This window comes from Equus caballus, chromosome 14 (genome assembly GCF_041296265.1).
Source record: "Equus caballus isolate H_3958 breed thoroughbred chromosome 14, TB-T2T, whole genome shotgun sequence".
NCBI classification, from domain to species: domain Eukaryota; kingdom Metazoa; phylum Chordata; class Mammalia; order Perissodactyla; family Equidae; genus Equus; species Equus caballus.
In genome coordinates this window covers 53,136,413-53,154,536 of record NC_091697.1, presented here as the reverse complement: position 1 = coordinate 53,154,536, position 18,124 = coordinate 53,136,413, and the positions used below count along the sequence as shown (strand labels likewise).

At 44.8% G+C, this 18,124-nt stretch overlaps 1 protein-coding gene across 9 annotated transcripts in view; it reads right to left on the bottom strand.

The window, feature by feature from the left end:
- Nucleotides 1-18,124, bottom strand: part of SIL1 (SIL1 nucleotide exchange factor) — a 254,106-nt gene that overhangs the window by 191,332 nt on the left and 44,650 nt on the right. The window contains exon 1 of one of the 9 annotated variants that reach the window (XM_005599373.4): nt 11,626-11,892. The exons of 4 other annotated variants lie outside the window; for them this stretch is intronic. The gene's annotated coding sequence lies outside the window, so the exon portion shown is untranslated. Of the gene's footprint in view, nt 1-11,442; nt 11,893-18,124 lie in introns of those variants that run through there. 4 more of the 9 variants (XM_005599370.4, XM_023617609.2, XM_070234177.1 and 1 more) reach the window with 4 other exon arrangements.

Sequence of the window (18,124 nt, the reverse complement as noted above, 5' to 3'; positions counted from 1 at the left end):
AACAAGTTCTCTTCAGAGATTGCAAAGGAGGTACCAGGAGCCTCTCCCACTCTGAGTGTGTCAGTAATGCAGAGAATTCTCTTCGAAGGCAACCTAATCCTAATTTAAGAAGGAACAGAAGAGGTACAGAGTCAAAGACTTCCGCTTGGTCCTTAGAAGCAACCGAGCCTTGGTGCTCCCTGCCTCTCTGGAGCTTTCAGAGACCTTCCACACCCATGATGTCAGGGGCAGCCGAGTAGAAAGGGCAAGATGATTTTCAATGCTGTATTCTTAAGAGACCAGTGGTGAGGCTCAGCCAGTGTTTCTAATGGAAGTGAATACCCTGGCCAAACTCAGGGGAAGCTAAGTAGTACTAAAACATACTGTCTCTCAGGGTTGTCTGTCTATTTTGCCTCCTGTATGAGGGCTTTCATCAGTTAAAATTGTTCTTTTTCAACTCTTAGGGAAGCTGATGATTCACCCAGGTGCACAACAGCTGCTGGGAAGACCTGTGGGAAGGGGCCACCCGGCAAAGGCAGGCTGTGTGTGGTGAGACAGGTCTCCCAGGAGTGCCCTACATGCCAAGCCATATGTTGTCAGGATATTAATCCAAGCCCATCTTGCACACTTTACAATGTTTACTCTCTCTGGGATGTGGAGCATTAATTATATCCAAGGACTACACAAGTCCTTCCAATTCTATTCCACACTTACTTCTTTGCTAAAAAGATTTATAACCTGGAAACAAAGCCCTCTGCCTAATAGCAGCAATAATACTCAACAAAGAATAGGAAAGCAGAGTGTCAATTCAAACTTCCCTAAAAGGTATCACCCCAATGGAGCCTTAGTTTACCTTATGTAGAAAATGGAGAAAGCTACTACAGACCCCTTTTTTCCAGTGAAGACAGACCTACATAACTGAGAGTCTTAAAGAGGGGAAGGATAGAACCAAAAGAGAAAAGAGAGAACACCACAGCTCCACTCCTGCCACAACTGAAATAGCTTTGAAAACCCATAAGAAAATTCCAAAAAGAGAAGATGACCTCACTGCCACAAGAAATAAGAGCAAAGGGCATGAATGTGAAACAAAGCTATCTGGATTAGTCATGGCTCTACCCTAACCAGCTGATATCACCCTGAGTAAGTCATTTAGATTCTCTGAACCTCAATTTCTCACCTCTATAAAATGGGGATGATGTAAGGATCAGATAAAATAATATATTTGAAAGCCCTTTAAAAACAGTAAAATATTGAACATACTTTAGGCCTGATTGTTATTCCAAAGACCCCTGGGTGAGAAACCCTAAGACACTTCTCGGGAGCAGAGAGGCAAGGCTGTCACCTCCAAGAGGCAGTCTACAGTGACTGTGTCCAGGTGTTGGCAGAGAAACCCACACTTCAGGAAAAAAGTGACAAGAGAGTGAAATTTGAAGAGGAGACCACACTTGGGTCTGCTCAGCTACATTAAAAAAATAATAACAATACATGCACATGGTTCAAATTTGAAAAAGCACACAAAAGTATACAGTGAAAAGTAAGTCTCCCACCTCCCCATTCTCCAGCTACCTAGGGCACCTCATCAGAGACAACCACTCTTTTCAGTTTCTCATGTATTCTTTCAGAGGTATTTCAATCAGCTAGTTTCCGCCTCCGATGTAGAAGGTAATGCCAATCAAGTAAGCAGTGCCAGGGGCACTTAGGGACTATGAAAAGAATGGGACAGGCAGAGGATAAGATATTGCCCTGTGAAAGCTTCCACGGAGGTGCAGATTTCCTTCTGGCTATTACACTGCTTTGCCCCTTGGCTGACCACATTTAGGCAATGATTTTGTACAATCTATTTCCCTTTCAGTGGTGCTTGTTTACCCAGAACTCTGTCTCAGAGAAGCCATTAACAGGAATGGTCTCTGGGACCTCACACTGTACCAGCCTGACCACCAGGCCCCTAGAAGTAGACAGAAGGAAGAACAACTGTCAAACCTGCCTCAGTGAAGGCTGGGCAAAAAGGGCAAAAACCACTGAAGTCCCTAGGTCACCATCTTTCCAGGGACAGAATTACAAGGATGGATGAAACTCAGACCACAGATGGTCTCTGCAGGACTCGGCCCAAGAGACTAAGACAACACCCATAGAAAATTATCAGGATACTCTCAACCAAAGATAGACTTTCACCAAACCTCTCTCAAAAGCTTTCAGGTTATGCCCACCCCTCCCTTTCTTCTTCCACAAGTAACTTAAACGTATGAAATTCCAGCCTCTACCCAAAAGTCACAAATGGGTAGCCTATAAGTTAAATCTGGCCCCATAGGTGCACTTTAGTAGTTCCTGGGGATTTCACATAAAAGTCTGGATTTCTGGCTTCTCTTGTAATATGAGACGAGGAGGCCGCTAGAGCCACACTCACCCATGACAACAATAGGCTGAGTAGCAGCTGTCCCCCATGGAGCACATGAGCAATCCAGTTTGACACAGCCCCACCATTCCCTGTTGCCTCACACTGACTGTTCCCTACCCAGCCCTAAAAACATCTTTGAGGGCCGGCCCTGCGGCCAAGTGGTTAAGTTCGTGCGCTCCGCTTCCACGGCCCAGGGTTTTGCCGGTTTGAATCCTGGGCGTGGATGTGGCACCGCTCGTCAAGCCACGCTGAGGCAGCATCCCACACGCCACAACTAGTAGGACCCACAACCAAAAAGTATATATATACAACTATGTACCAGGGAGCTTTGGGGAGAAAAAGGAAAAATTAAATCTTTAAAAAAAAAAAAATCTTTGTGTCAGAGACCCCTGGCCAGTGAGTAACAGAGGAGGCTGATGAACTAGTAGGCACATCAGTTGCCCAAACAACAGGACTCCCGCATTCACAAGCATTTATTAAACACCCTCTATGTGCCAAGAACTGTGCTGGGGGCTGGCTACACAAAGAGGAAAGAGGGATACAGTTTCTGCCCTCCAGGAATTTATAATACAGTTGGGAAGATAAGACACTCTGAAGAATCAGACTGCTTCAGACACAGAGGGTTCCAGGATTTGAACATGCCAGATTCCCTGTGACTAGGAATCAAGGAATGCTTCAGGGAGGAACTGGGATTTTGAACACGACTGTTATCATTTCTCAGGCTTTCACGTATTCATTCATTCAACAAGCATTTATGACGTCCATGTTACACTCAGCATTATGCTGGAGACACAAAATAAAGCACAGCCCGTCGCCTTGAGAAGCTCATATAATAAGAGACAAAACAACTAACCAGGATAAAGTACGCTGAATCATAATCAAAGTGTTGCTATGGGGATATAGATGAGAAGGCATCAGGCAAGGCTTGCTGAAGAAGGCAGCTCTGCAGCATAAAGTAGGAAACTAAGGAGAGGGTACTCTGGGCAAAAGAATTGGCAGAGACAAACATGAGGCATGCTTAGAGGACCACATGTGGACCAGTTTATCAGAAGCAAAGGGTACACGTGAGTAAAGGTAGAGAATATAATTAAAGTGGTAGGACAGGGATACACCATGATAGGCATGGAACAACAGGACGACTGATACTTTGAAGTTTATTCAGCAGCCAGTGGGTGCCTTCAGTGGTGAAGGCTTCTAAACTTGAGTGTCCCCCCATCAGCACTGTATTTAGGAAGACCCCAAGGGGCAATGGTACACAACGTCCTGGAGGAAGCTAAGGCAGAAGATAGGAGGAGGCTCCTGTAATAACTCAGGAGCAGTTACAGGAAACAGGGGAAGCAGTAAGACTAGGTGAAAAAGATACTGCAGAGGCTCGCCAAAAAATTTAAGACAATGGCATTTCTTTGAAAATACTCTTTAACTTTTTTTTTTTTACCAGTTCAGACTGGTCTTTCCCCAAAATAATGAGGTTTTACCCTATTTGTTTCATTTGGAATAAGTCACAAGCTATCAATATGGTGCTCAGGTTTTGGTTTTTCGTTTTTTTGGGTTTTTTTTAAAGATTTTATTTTACTTTTTCCTTTTTCTCCCCAAAGCCTCCCGGTACATAGTTGTATATTCTTCGTTGTGGGTCCTTCTAGTTGTGGCATGTGGGACGCTGCCTCAGCGTGGTTTGATGAGCAGTGCCATGTCCGCGCCCAGGATTCAAACCAACAAAACACTGAGCCGCCTGCTGCGGAGCGCATGAACTTAACCACTCGGCCACGGGGCCAGCCCCGGGGCTCAGGATTTTAAAACTCAGCTTGAGATCAATATAATGGGGGGGGTAGTAGCTTCAGGGGCTTTTTCTCCACTCCTACCCCCACTGATACACTGAACCAACTGTAAATCTCAAAGGGAAAGAGAGTCAACCTGAGCACAAAATCAGGGTCAGTGTATTATACTGTGCCTCCCTGGCCTTGCACAAGGACCAGAAATGGACATACAAATCAGAAGAAAGTTGTGACAGAAGTCAAAGTTCCCTTAATGAGCTAATTGCTTCATGTCTGGCTAAAGAGCAGAAGGCAAGAGACAAGGAGAACACACTGTCAAAAGGTCCCAGGCAGGCTCTTGACCAGCCAGCCCTGCTCCGTGAGTGTCCTCATGTCAGACACTGCCCAGGAAACAGGGCCCACTGGCTGGGACTCAGAAAAGTGAGAACTAAGCCAAGTAATGGAGAAGACAGCAGAGAAACTGTGAAGTTCCTTGCTATTCACAACTTTTAGTTATTCAGCACAAGGTAACTATGACTATTGATATGAATAATAAACCAACCAACCAAGACAGACAATGATGAGATGCATAAGATGACACTTCCTTGGTCAGCATAACTTATCCTCTAACCCAGCCTTGGGTCAGGAACTGGAAACTACTGCTGTTGTCATTATTGATGATAATACGAGGCACTTACATTGTGCCAGAGGAAGCACTTTCCATATACATTCTCTCAATTAATTCTCAAGACAGCTACAAAAGTAGCTATTATTATTCCCATTCTACAGATCATGAAAGTAAGGCTTAGGGAAAATAAGTAATTTGTTCACCATCTGACAGCTAGTAAGTAAATAACAGAATACGAAACCAAGTAAGCTGACTCCATAGTGTTTTTAAACCACTCTGACATACCATTCATTCCCTCACTGTCTTTCTCTTTTAGAGATGTATCAAAGGTTTGCTTGGGTCAACAGATAAGGTCCACTAGTGCAATGGCCCCATTCTTTACAGAACACACTCACAGAAGTCTGGCCTGAGCACTATTTCTGTGTTTTTAAAGCAGGGGAAAACTTCAAATCTATTTCCTCCGGGGTAAGAGCAAAAGGAAACACACAAACACGAACAGGAGAAAAATCAGCATGACAGCCAAAAACCTCACCAGTGAGAGTAATAAGATAATGAACAACCCAGTCAGTGGAGGTGGGGCCTTCTCCCTCACTGGAGATTTTTGACTGCAACTGCATCTTGCATCTTTACAAGGCCTTAAATAACTCTAACAACTTCTATGGCCACCTTCTGTGAACGCTCTGGCTTGAGTCTCAGCTCTGCCACTAAATACAATGGTGGTCCTAAAAAAGGTATGTGACCCATTTCACCTTTCTGGGGCTCAGTTTTGTCATCAGTAAAGTAAGAACCCATCGAATGCAAAACTGAAGCACTGGGGGGCAACACACCTAGAAGGGTATCTCCTGACTCTTTATGCATCCAAGAAACCATGAACAGCCATCTCCTGGATCTGAACCAGACCCAGCCCTGATGTTTGCAATGAAATTGATATAGACTTGTAGGACAACCTCTTCCAGCCCAGAAACACCATGATTTCAGACTTCAGCAACAGGGTCCAAGGAGGGAGAATTTGCTTCATGAATACAATCAAACCCAACTCTCCATGAGTATGAGATGCTGAGGGTCACAAAATCGACTTTAAATACCTTGTTTAGGAACTGGTCCCTTAAGTGTCCAATGTCTACTACCAACTGGATTCAAAGCGTGACTGATCAATGTTCTCTGTATCGACTGTCCTACTTTATGTTACTTGCACTGAACTGAAGCCTGCTGGTTTTCTAGAGTTTGGTCAGACTCCTCCCTTGGGAGTCTCACAGAAATAAGAAGCACAAGCATGAAACTATTCTCAGACATAAAGAAATGTCCATTTAAAAGTCCACTGGCATCAGCCTTCACCAGACCTTTGTGATGCATCTCTGATTCTTCTTCCAGTTTCTAAAACTCCTCCCCCTCACAAGACAGAGGGGACAGACTATTCGCAGAAAGGGAAGTGGCTAGAAATGGATCAGTTCGCTGACTACTGTGATGCCCCTCTGCCCATGATGATAAGTGGTAATCAAGAGGCATAATCAAGAAGATCCTCAGTCAAGACATAGCCAGCAAGCAGACCTCAGAAACATACCCCTTCTCATTTCTCTGTGGATATGACATGTGACAATGGGCTAAATATCAGACACCACCCAAAATCTCCAAGTTCTAGTCCAAGAACACCTGGGCCAACACAGCAGGCTCAGCTACGAAAAAGGAAGACCAAGGAGGCACCAGAGAATGAGATGGTAAATGGAACACCTCAAAAGTCCAAGATCTGGAAGAAAATAAAAAGTATAAAGAACAAACTCAGGGGGCCAGCCCGGTGGCGTAGTGGTTAAGTTGGCGTGCTCCACTTTGGCGGCCCAGGGTTCACTGGTTCGGATCCTGGGTGCAGACCTATAGACCACTCATCAAGCTATGCTGTGGCAGCATCCCACATAGAAGAACTAGAAGGACTTACAACTAGGATATATAACTATGCACTGGGGCTTTGGGGAGAAAAAAAAAGAGGAAGATTGGCAACAGATGGTAGCTCAGGGCCCATCTTCCTCATCAAAAAAAAAAAAGAAGAAACTCAATTCTAGCTTCTTTGGAGAAGTCCAGATAAAAATTACCCCTCCCACCTCCACCTCCACCCACTTTCCATTTCTTCTCCAACTTTCTTAAAAGTATTAGGTTTTGAGGCAGACAATATGGAATAACTTCAGAAAGGGATAAACAACTTCTCCTCTGAATTATCAAGAATATCAATAAGCAAAGCAGAAATGTGATTCTTACTAATTCTCATGCTCATAAATATCTAATGGCCAAGGAGCTTATTGGGCCTGCAACACCATTTTTTTTTTTTTTTTTGAGGAAGATTAGCCCTGAGCTAACATCTGCTGCCAATACTCCACTTTTTGCTGAGGAAGACTGGCCCTGAGCTAACACCTGTGCCCATCTTCCTCTACTTTATATGTGGGACGCCTACCACACTGGCGCGCCAAGCGGTGCCGTGTCCGCACCTGGGATCCGAACCAGTGAACCCTGGGCAGCCGAAGAGGAACGTGTGCACTTAACCGCTGCACCACCAGGCCAGCCCCCCTGCTACACCTTTTTGGTTATATCATGTACACAACATGCTCAGCAATTAGAAACAGCTCAGCTGGTTGGAAAATGGAACTAGTAAGGACAAATTCACAGCTTTGAACCTCCTAAAGGCCAACTAACTCAACTCTTTCCATGATAGCCCTTAGCTACAGTCAGACATCTCACAAGAGGCCCAAACAGGAAAGGGTAACAAGGGCACTAGCCCTAAGGCATCTCAATCCTGGAAAAATTCGGTAAGCTCTTCCACAGCAGGAACTCTTTTTCACTTTAATGACCCCAACATCTTCCACTGGGTCTGGCACCTATTACGACCTGGAGAAAATAAGATGAATGGTCAAATGTCCTGCTGATGACTGTCGACTCATGTGCAGGTGGGCAGGGGGAACAGCACAGTTCAATAGAAATAGCTTTGGAGTCAGAACTGGGTTTAAAGCCTGGCTGCACCAAACTTTTTGACCTAGGTCAAATCACTTACCCTCACTGAGCCTCAGTTTCTTCGTCTGTAAAACAGGGTAATACCAACTATCTTACAAGATTGATGTGAGGATTGGATGAGATAACGTTCTCCTGCTTTTACCAGTTTGGTGTTTGAGGCATTGAAAAAGCTTGTGGTAAGAGCTGGGTCTTCTGGATAGAAAACAAGCCTTGTTAACTATATTAGAAAGAGAATATAGGATAAGACCATGAATTCTCAATGAGGGCAATATTGCTCACAAGAAGGTGAAAATTGATTCTTGGGGAAGAGAAATCTTAGATATTACAACAATTTGTGGCCCTCCAAAGGGCTACAGTACATAAACAGATACATAGTATATCTGTGGTATTAAAATTCCATTGGGGGAGGGGACAATTAGGAAAAAAAAGTCTCAAAAGGTGATAATGAACAAAATGTTGAGAAATACTTGATTAGATGTCTAAAGGGCTGATCCAGTTTGCATAAGAACCTGAGCATACTGGCACTCTCATCTCACATTTCCAGCCTCAGAACTGTGAAAACTAAATGTTTGTTACTTAAGCTACCCAGGCTACAGCAGTCTGTTATAACAGCCCATAACTTACTAAGACACTTCTCAATGGCTCAAACACTGAAGCCAAGGGTACTATTGGGAGAATGAGGGCAGACACGGCCAGCCAACACAACCATACCCTTGTCTGTGAGATCCCTGGTGAAACCTGAAGGAACAAGAACTACAAATCTGTGCTGAACATAGTTCTGTTGCTTCTGAATTCTCAGTCTCCAAGACAGAATATTGCAAAAGTGAGGATGCCAGGTGTAAACTCTTCACAAGTCAGGGAAATTCCAAGAGGTTCTTCACATGTGTCTTGAGCAGCTTGAATCTTTTACAAGCTTTTTGTCCCAAAGACAAACTCAGTTACTGAAGCTAGGAATCAAGGGTTACCCAAAGCCCCACCTGAATGGCAACAGTCTATCCCTCCTCCCCTACTCAGCAGTGAAACCCTTGGTGGAAGTAAATGGAGAAAAGAAAAGGGCAGGATATTCTCTCTTTAGACAACATATAATGAAAATAAGAAGCTCTATGTTGTGGAAGACTAAGGTTTGCAGCTTACAGCTGACTCAGAAAAGGATAAGGTATTCATCCTTGCTCAGAAAGAGAAAAGATTAGCTCCACAAGGACAGGTCTCCAAATTGACACCAAATCCAGGAGTCAGAGATGCCTGTGCTACCAAGCATGATCTAAGCACCAGCTGAGGCCCCAGAGAAAAATCCCCACGAATACACAACCAATGAGCTGGCACTGTAAGAATGTTCAGATTAGCTCTCCTGAAAAGAGGCTTACTCCAAGAGGCAGAGAGCATCTGCAGCACAGCTTCACTTAGGAAAGGACAGAAAATGAATGAAGAAAAAGACAGGAGGCAGAATGAGAAAGTCAGAGCATGAATCCACAAACATAACGAAAAGAGAATTAGAAGGCATCCACCTATTTGGAAAAAGGTACAACTTGCCTTTAGAAACTGTCATTTTTTTTTTAATATTCTCATTAAGAACAAATCTTCATTCTTTGAGGGTAAAACAGTTACTGCATTCCTATGTCCTGAGCTTTAATATGTATTACCTCATTTAACCACTCTTCAAAATAAATACTATTCCCATTTTTATGCAGTGGAAAACCAAGCCTAAGAGGTGAAATAACTTGTCTAAGGTCATGTGGCTAATAAGTGATAGACTCAGAATCCAAACTCACATTCACCACACTCCAAAAATCCATTAGTCCACTTCAAAAGAACCATTAACTCATTTGAAGACAAGTCAGCTGATAAGGATACTTAACCATGCCATTTGGGGTAAAAAAAATAAATTTAAAAAAACGCAGTATGGTATCATGCGTTAATGAGACTGATCTCTCACATGGTTCAAAAACATCACTGAAGACAATTTCAGAAGTGGATTTTCAAGATTGGTTTGGACAATGGCCGTATCACTTAAATGATGCCACCCTCAACCCCCACCACCCACACCTACAAATACCACTCTAAAGGAGAGCAACACTCATTGAAGGATTAAATTCTAGCATGTTTATTTTAAAACCCATTTTGTTACTCTTCAGTTTCATTTCATTAGCCTTTTTTCCTGTCAAGGAAGCACACCAACAAGTAAATATCTGGCCTTCAAAGACAGCAGGGAAGGGAAAGAAAGGAATCAGAGTACAAGGCAACTTTTCATTCCTGGTCCAGCACATCCCTGCTAACATATTCCTCATTCCCACCATCTGTAAAATGGAGGCAAGTAAGTCTTTTCTGTGGCCAATTTCATCAGAACAGCACAAATATTAATTAGCAGGTTAAATTCACTAAACACCAAAAAGAAAGGTTAAAATAAATCTCGTGTGGCAATGCCTTCTTAAAAACCTAAGGGCCATCGTCTCAACTGAAACCACAGACAAAGTCCTGATCTATGTTATATAAACATCAATCCTAATACTCTCATGCCCTGGCTTCCGACAAAATTGTATCCAATCCCCAAATCCAGCTATACTTTTATAAGAAAACAACTTGGGTGAGATGAGAGCTAAAAAGACACACAGATACAAAACACCTTTCACAGTGTCAAAACAAACACTGTTAGTGTTTATAAACACATCAGTTTCTTCTCTTAGAAAACATGGAGGATTCGTTCTCCAGCCTACCTAGTCTGGGTTAATCTAACTCCCTCAATCCCCCAAAGCAGTTTGCAGTTTGGTTTTGTTTTATTGAAGCAGGAACACCAGCCAGGCCTGAATCAAAGCCAGGCATTTTAAAACATTTTTTAGAAAACTGATCTTACATATGGGTCATTAATATATATATATATTTTTTAAGGCATCAAACGGCTGGTCCTCTACCTCTTATAGTGCAAAGGAAGCTCCCACTGGCCTTTCAGGTGTTGGGCATTTCCTGACTCCTGGTCTTCCCCACCAGGAGCCCCATTCCGGGGATCATATGTCAACAGCATTCTGAAGCAGAGAATCTCAAAGCGAGGATTTCAGGACCACCCAAATCAGAACCACCTGGGGAGAATTGCAGGCACCCACTCTCCACTTTATCCGGTATCCCTGTGGGGAGAGCCCAGGGATATACACAACCTCCTAGTTGATTTGAGACACCCCCAAGTCTGTAACCCCTACTTCAAAGGGAAGTCTTCCAACTACCAGGACAAAGGAAAACACAAGATAGATACGGAGATATGAGATATGGGGGTAGGGCGCAATTCCATATGGTGAAGAGACACAGGTCTGGGCCAAGAACCAGAATGTCAGGACTGAAGCCATTGGACAGATACAGAAACTGAGGCCGGGAAAAGGGAACTAGGAAAGAAACTACAACAGATACAGAGCCAAAAGCCAGTCTCAAACCCCACTGCCTCATCTCCCGGCTTTTAAGAAGGGTTCCCAGAGACGTTTTGAGGACGAAAGTTAGGGAAGGCGGTCCTTGGACTGAGAGGCCAGGTCTGCAGAACTAGTGAGGAGCCCGGAGCCCACTTGGACGTCCCGGTTTGGGGACACTAGGGGAGATGTGTGGGGACCCCGGAACAGTGGTGGGAAGGCGCCGGGGCCGCTGGCGGGAGGAGGCCGGGGCAGCGCCCTGAGCCCCCAGCCCAGCTCCTCGGCCGGGCGGCCCTCACTTGCCCCTACCTTCGGCTTCCCGCCCGGCAGCCGAGGGGCAGACACAACCCCCACAATTCTAGGCGGCCGCAGCAGCCACCAGCTCCCGGTGCGCAGACGCGGCGGCGACCGTCTGAACCGGTGAGCGCGCGGCTATTACGTCGCTCGCCCCCTCGCCCAATTGCCACCTTTCAGAACGGCTAGCCTCACTACCTTTTCCGGTACTCGGAGTGGTGAGCCCCGCCTCGCCCTGTCTTCTGTTAAGTCCCGCCCCCTAGCGTCTCTCTGCGCAGACCTCCTGGAGCATTTTCCTCGCTGGAGCGTTTTGTCTCCCTGTATCCCTCCGCGGGAGAGAGAGACACGCTTAGAAGGGCCTGGGTTTGCTTCTCAGCTGGACCGAAATGGAACTTCGAAGTTTCTTCACTGATTTCCCAACAGCCTAGTTTCTTTCTAGCGGAAAGATCCTCAGACAGAAACCAGAAGGGGTGGGTTCGAGTAAAAATAAATCAAGCGTTTGTGACTCAGATTGGAATAAAGCCGAGAGTCTCAAGCAATAAATAGTCCTTTGAAAATTCATGCAGAACAGGCCACCTGCAAGTCATCTACTTTATATACTTGTGTATTGTATGAGTTTTTGACAACGACCAGTTATTTTAGAAATGAAAGTCATCGGCAGCTCTAATTCCGCTCTACAACTAAATTACCTATTATTTTATGTATGCCAGGTGCTGTACATATACATATTTACTTCTGATAACTTCCTAAGATCAGAACTGTCATCCCCTTTTTATACATGGGGAAGCTAAGGCTCAGAGAGGTTAAAGGATTTATACAAGGTCATACAGTCAGGGAGTGGTAGAACTGGGAATTTAAGCCAGATTTGGGTGCCTCTGAAAGTTCTGTTCTCTTTCCACCATACCACTCTGTTAAACCTTCCTCTTGCCTAGAGGTGCTGAACCTGACCAGTAAAATGGGGTGCTCCCTCAGGTGTCATAGTCCAGACACAGTGATTCCTGGTCATTCAAGAGTGGAGAAAAGGATAATCCATACAAGCATGATCTCCCCCAAACAGCAAGTATTCCCCAAGAACAAACAATCGACCTCTCTCTCCAGTTCCTTTCCCTGTTCAATGTACTATGTGAGCTTCTAGCAGTTAATCTACTTTTTGATTATGTTTACTTCAAGCAGGTGGGAAATTGACCTTGCAGCCAGGAGCAACCTTTGGTTAGTAGCCTGGGGAGGTAGAACAAGCCTATGGGCAGTAGTTGAGTGGGTAGTGCCAGTTTATTAGAAAGGTCTACATAGGATACTTCCCTGGAACTGGGTGGGAAAAGACAGGGAACAGCTCACTTTTCCTATGGAACACCCTGGAGACCAGCAAGAGTAGCTGGGCCCGAGAATAATTCTAGTTTGTGTCACTGCCTAGTACTTTGAGGACAGATAATAAATGTTCAACGAATATCTGTTGCATCAGTGATAAATTACAGAATGAACACATAAATTACAATCGAGCCTGACACAAGCTATAAAAAAGATATTAATAAATTGTGACAAGAGTAACATGCTTAAAAATAGAATAAGCTCAAATCTTGTAATAGAATGAATAAATAAATGCAGGGGCCAAGAGAAGAGTCCAGCTGGACACAGAGCTGCCAGCACTCCCTGGAGCCTGGCTTCCGCCTTGGAACAGATCTAACCAGCTCAGGTGTGTGAGGAAGGGTAATCTGTGTCCCCTAGTCCCCTTGAAAGGCACTGACTGAGAACCACGGTCCCAGGGGAACTAGTGTGAGCTTGAGCCTCCTAAACTGCTAAAACCAGTGTGCAGGGCCAGGTCTCCGCAGACAGCCTCTACTTTCTTGGCCCCCAAACAAGAAGGACCACTGTAAAGATGGGAAGTTTGAAGTCCAGGGGTCAGAGTGGGTAGTGGGATCATGGTAGTCTCTTCTCTTTGTTTCCCTGTTACTCTTGGATTTGAGCAGAAATAAGTTTTAAATTTTCTTTTAAATACGTAAACAACAACCAAAAAGCCATCTCTCCCTTGCAGCTCTGTTGGAGAGTTTCCCAGTTCCCTCTTCCACTCCCCAGAAAAGCAAAAACTTGGAAGGGTAGAGAGCCTGAGGAATCACCTTCAACCTGGCCACCATCAATCAAAAGAAACCACAGCACCCACCCCCAGAGCCCTGGCTAGGCAGAGATTTATATGATCAGTCTGGCCTTCCTCAACAAGCAAAATGTGTTGAGTACATCATTTCTCCTCTGATCAGCCTTTCTCAATTAATCTCCCACAAGCCTGATACCCAGTTGTGTGAAAGCATTCCCAGCATCAGGAATTGGCTCCCTGCTCTCTCTGGATGGGCCTAGAATGTTGAGTGTGGGGAGCAGGAGCCATACCTCTCCGTCTCACCACGGTATTGTCCTGCCTCCCCATCTCTGCCCCTTCCTCTCTGCTCCCCAGCTTTCACCATACACATTAAATTCTGCTTCCAAGAATCCCTTCTGGATGCCAGACATTTTATTCACTTGAACATGAGTACCAAGCTACATGCCAGCCATTGGCTGTGGGGATACAACTGTGAAACAGCCCCACCAGGTTCTTACCCCAAAGAGCTCAGGGTCAGATGAGAGACATAGAAATATAAACAGATCAAATCAAAACAGTCCAGCAAGGGCCTTAAAACAGAAATATTAACAAAAAGCTGTAAGAATAAGCCCACTCAGTTCACACTGCTCTCTGTCTTTCCAGATCCCTTATGTGAGTAAAACTCTTTCACATTCATCATCTTGTTTGCTCCAGACAGCCCTGTGAGGCAGATGGGGCAGATTTTATCCCCTTTTTACCAATAAAGCAAAAACTCTTCTCTCTGAACTCGTCAGAGCTGTGCTGTCCAATGCAGTAGCCAACAGCCACATGTAGCATTTATATTTAAATCAATTAAAGTTAAATAAAATTTAAAACTCAGTTCCTTAGTCACAGTAGCCACATTTCAAGTGCTCAAGAGTCACATGTGGCTAATGTCTACCATATTAGACGACGCAGATTAGAGAACATTTCCGTCATCGCAGAAAGCTCTATTGGACAACAGTGCTCTAGAGGTCCTGAGAGGCAGAGGAAGGGCAGGACTGTGAAGCCAGAGCTCTCAGTGTTTCCAGAAAAGCTTAGTGGAGCTGCCAACATGGAAGGAGCAAGAAGCTGAGGGGCAGTGCCACGGAGACCAAGAAGAACTAGCCATCTGAACCACAGTCCTCCGCTTTCCTGGGATGCACTCAGATGGAGTGGGTGGAAGCAGCCAAGGCAGGGTGGAGACCAGATGATCTCAACCCCGGGACCTGGGCACACCTGAGCAGACAGAGGCAGCTTCCTTGGTGGCAGTCAAGAATTCAAGGTCTCTCCATCCCAGGAGACCCCAGGGATCCTAGTGACTATGCTTTGCTCTGTCTCTGATTCATTTCTAAAGGCCTGAGTAGGAGAAAAGGAAAAATAAAAAATCAGCATTTTCAGTCCTTGTGAAAGAGATTGAGGCCTCTGGATGGCAGCCTCCCACCTGCCAGAAGGCCTTGGCAGCTCCAGGGAGCTTTGGCCAGAAAAGAGTCAGTAAATTTAAGCTGCATTTGTTCTCAGCTAAATAGGCCTCTCTGGTTCAAAGGAAAAACATTCAAAAGAAAAGACCTAGAAGACAGACAAGATTTCAAAGGGTTCTCACCAAACAGCTCCTACTGAGGCCAAAGCAAAACCCCAAGAACCATGATTTTGTCTTCAGAAACACCTTCAACCACACACCCACTTACGTACACAGACATCTGACACAAATGCACTGCCTGCAGGCACCCACAAAAACACTGAATTACAAAAACATGCACACAGTGAGGGTGAGGGAAGACACAGCTACAGCTCTGTTCCTGTTATCCACTGCCACATAACAAAGCATCCCCAAACATCAATTATTTATTTAGCAGTTTGTGCAGGGCTTGGCAGAGAGGACTCAACTCTGCTTCATGCACTGTAAACTGGGCTGGCACAACTAAGGCAAGATGCTCACTCACATGGCTAGCATTTGATGCTGGCTGTCAGTTGGGATCTCAGCTGGTGCTGTCAGCCAGGACACTGACAAGTGGCCTTTCCCAGTAGCTTTGATACTGTGGCTAATGTCTACCATATTGTCCCAGAAACAGCATGATAGCTAGTTTCCAAGAATGAGCATCCCAAGAGAGAAAAGCATGAAAGTGCATGGTATTTTTATGATCTAGCCTCATTAGTCACATGGCATCATTTCTGCCATACTCTATTGGTTGAGGGAATCACAAAGGTCTGTCCACATTTAAGGAGAAGGAAAGAGAGCCCACCTCTCAATGGGAGGAGTGTCAGTGTCATATTGTAAAGAGAACATGTGGGATGGGATATATCATGGTAGCCACCTCTGGAAAATACAGTTGGCCACAAGCCCCACACCCTGGCACAAACACCCACACTCATGCACACAGCTTACGGGTCCAAACTCATAGACACAGCACACAGACATGTTGACATGTATAGATAAATTAAAACATCCTGTATTCACATACAGGAACACTGTCACACAATGATATGCACATTGCCACAGATACATTACTTACATAGTTACAGAACTAGACATGTCTAGTGAAACATGCAAACATACACATATAGAGTAGCCTTGAAAACCAATCAGAGACCCTAAGGAAACCCAGACTGGGGACAGATGAGGTATAACCTAGACGCCAGCTGTCCCCTTGCCCTGCTCATTTCCTCACCAAGAACCCATACCTGCAAAAGCATCAGTGTGAAATGCAGAATTTACTGAAGGTATTGTAGGGGTGATGGAGGAGAACATTTATATCATACATGCCACAGCAGACAACTTGAAAGCCTACTTGAGCAGTTCTTTCCTCCAAACTCCCCGTCTCACCTGTATTGCCTCCAGGGATCATTTTTTTGTTTTGTTTTGTTTTTTGGTGAGGAAGATTCACCCTGAGCTAACATCCATTGCCAATCTTCCTCTTTTTTTTGGCTTGAGGAGGATTAGCCCTAAGCTAACCTCATTTTTTATCTTTTCTTTCCCTTGCACAGCACCCAGTCAGCCAGTTCACATCTCATTCTCCTGGATTTTTCCTCAAGCTTACAAATGCCTCACCCCTTTATCATATAGAGCAGTTCAGGTTTGCTCTGACCCATGATAAATGGTTGATGTAAAGAGAGACAGGCAGGGACCGGAGCTGGAAACAAGGTGGTCTGAAGATAGGCTACTCTTTCATCTCTCCTTCTCACAGACCACTTGTTCTCTCCTGTCGTCTGCATCACACCAAGATGTCTGACTGGCTGAGACAGTATAACTCTACATTCCAAATTTGGGGTGAGCCAAGTTGACTGGAACTGTTCTTTGCAATCTCCACCCCCAGCACTTGGAAGAGCCAGGCCACTGCAAGGCTGTTGTAGAGCAGCCTATATGGGCCCTCTCCCTGGTCTAATCAGTGCCTACCCCTCCACAAGGGCCAGGGCTGCCTCTCTAACCAGGAAGCTACAAAAGGGATGGTGTCTGCTACAAGGAAATCCTGGGCCTAGTGGGTACAGTGACTGACCACTCCTCTGACACTGTCCCTAATAAAAGTTCCCAAGCACCAAATCTTTGCGACATCACATGTGGAGAATAAAGCTTGCCATGTGGCAAGACTCAGAACATTAGATTATTGAATCCAAGATCACTGTCAGCAGACAGCCTGGATTTGGGATTGTGGACCAGTTTAAGAAAAGTCTTTGGAATCAGACACATGTAGGTTCAAGTTCTGACTGCCCCTCACTAGCTAAGCAAGTTGCTTAACCCTAACCAAACTTAGAGGGGTATTTCCTCATCTGTAAAATGGAGATAATATCAGTACTCACCTCAACAATTGTTATGGAGATTAAACAAGATAATATAAAGTATTCAGCCCAGTGCCTGGCATGGTCAGTGCTGAATAGTTCTTAGCTATTAGTATTATTCTTTTCCATGCCAACTGGCTACACAGACATTGTGCTAGAGGCTGGGCAAAGTTAAATCACACACAAATACACACGTGTGCACTTACAAACTCACACAGGGGATCTCTTTTTATATCCTTACTTAAAATTCTAAGTAATTATTCCACTCCAGACCTACACACGCCACACACACATTATACATCATGCCCAGGCTGTACAGAAGCTTTTGTGGAAAAGTTGGAAGAAGAGGTATTACTCAGGCAGACAAACCCTCCCTCCCGTCAAAAATGAGATACACAGGAAATGAAAGGTATGAGAGTGTCTCTGGGACAGAGGGTTTCAGGCGCTCTTCTGGGGAAAAGAATACTGCATTATCTGAGCTGGGTGTGGATGACAAGATGAATGTGGTTTTTCTCAGCAGTGTCTTTATTACTCCATACATTGAAGCAACAATAGGCCAGCTCAGGCAACAAGGGGCTGGTCACATGCAACTAATTATTCTTATTTGTTTAGCTAGTGTGGCTTCCCATTTCCCCAAAGCCTCTGCAGAGATGCCCACAGTGGAAGGCATTGGTACCAAGATCGTTATGGAATTATGAGACCCATCGAACCATCATTAGAGCCACTGTGGGGAAATAAATCTTCCCTGGCTAGAACTAGATCACATAGTCATAGGAGCCCTACTTCATTCTCCTAAAACCTGTTCCTCAGGAGCTGGCAGGGGTAAGAGCTGGAGAGTGA